The 1,886-nt window shown below is 45.0% G+C and overlaps 1 pseudogene; it reads right to left on the reverse strand.

The window, feature by feature from the left end:
• Positions 1-234: 234 nt before the first annotated feature.
• Positions 235-1,663, reverse strand: LOC119570964 (annotated as a pseudogene).
• Between the last annotated feature and the right edge of the window lie 223 nt (positions 1,664-1,886).

Consider the following 1,886-nt stretch of genomic DNA (forward strand, 5'->3'; position numbering starts at 1 on the left):
TTCCTCTCCCAGTGTATTGATGTGGTAGGAAAATAACTTTGCTTTACAACACACCCCGACGAACCGTTGTCTCTGAGAACACTTACCGGAACACCACTTACTGACCCTGACTTAACGAGGAGAGAGCTCTGCTTATCAGGATCCGTGGAGGTAGCAGATAGTCAAATGCTGTGCACGTGGGGCGTTTGTTTTTCTAGCTTCTGACGTCTCCGGAGGCTGGGTGTTGGGTTTTCCTCACTCCCCACAGGCGGCCGCTCCTTTCTGCCGGTAATCATGAACTTCTTGACTCAGCGCTTGCCAAGGATGCCTCCGCTGTTGCTGTGGTGGTACACACTGCTGTGCTTTCGACTGCAGATGCTGATTCTTGTGATTGTGGGATGAACCTTCTGTTGCTGCTGCAAAAGTAGTTCTTGCTTTCCCCTCTGTTGTTGACCCAGTGAAATGGCCGGCTTTTTCCACTGCCTGCGAGTGTGATACCCAAAGGCAGAAAAATGGGCATCCGCCTTATCAGCCATCTGCTCTGCAGTCTTGATCTTGTGGATCTTAAACTGCGCAACGAGATCCTAGGGACACGACTTTTCAAGCTGAAACCGTAACACTAAATCCCTAATACTTCCTTCGTGTCCGGCGTCCCATCCTTTTCCAGCCCCTGGTCAAGGTAGCCTGACAAACGAACCAGGAACTGAGTGGCAGTCTCTCGGTCTTGCATCATTGCACGATTAAATTGAAGTTTTGCGTCGTCGACCGTCAGCCCGTACGCCCTCATCAATGCTGACTTCATCGAACAGTACGTCTTGTCACTCGCGTTGAGGCGATGGAGGATTTCTAAGGGTTTCCCATCAAACAGACTTTGGAAATGAAGCTTCTTCGTGGCTTCGTCGAACTGATATAAATCGGCAAAATCTTCAAACCGGTGAATATATGGTTCGATTGGCTCACCTTCTTTAAATGCAGGTAACCGGATGCGCGGCAAGGTGGATGCCTGGGCAGGGGAGCCTCCATTCGTCCCCATCTGCACGCGAGCCATTTCCAGTTGATGCCGGCGAATCCTCTCCTCTTCCTCTATCTTCAGCTGCTGCAGTCTCAGCTCGTGCTCACGCTGTCTGTCCCGCTCTTCCCGTTCCTCCTTCTCACGCTCACGCTGCCTCGCTCGTTCTTCTCGCTCCTCAGCCTGACGTTTACTCACGTAATCTACAATAGCTATCGGGTCCTCAAGCCCCATCAACTTAGCCTCTTCTACATAAGCTCCTGCAGACATATTGATTGGAGAAAGAATTCTAGAGATACTCGCAAATGAATGACCACAACACTTAACGATAGATCCACAATCAGTTAAGGAAACTCTCTCTTCACATCTATTACTCCAATTGTCAAGTCCCTGTTCGGGCGCCACTTTGTCAAATTCTTATCAGAGTGTTCTTTATCTTCAAGATTTATGTTTAAGTCTTAATTCATTTATTTTCTTTTATACATTTAATTTTATTCCCGGATTCATTTGACAAGATCTGACAATTTTTTTTTATTCATATTCATAAGTTATTAATTAGTTGATGTTCAATGATTAACCTGTATAATTGTTAGTTCATCTAAATATCACTTCCTTTTATCCATAGTTAAGACTCATTCGAATTGTTTAGGATTGTTTTTTTTCAGGGTTCTTAGACACAGGGGAGTAACAGTTTTAATTTATTAAAGTAATTGGCTATTTCTCTAACACGAAAATATGAATAATTTTCTCTATTTTCTCACGATTCTTTGCCGGTTGCTTGCCTTCTGTGATTTAAGTTCATTACTCACGTGTATATATATTTTTTTTTCTAAGAATTTTGTAAAAGCAGAGGCTAGGAGGACGAGTGATGACAGCGATGCGGCTGCAGGTCGCCGGT

Source organism: Penaeus monodon, unplaced genomic scaffold, assembly GCF_015228065.2.
Source record: "Penaeus monodon isolate SGIC_2016 unplaced genomic scaffold, NSTDA_Pmon_1 PmonScaffold_46, whole genome shotgun sequence".
Taxonomy (NCBI): domain Eukaryota; kingdom Metazoa; phylum Arthropoda; class Malacostraca; order Decapoda; family Penaeidae; genus Penaeus; species Penaeus monodon.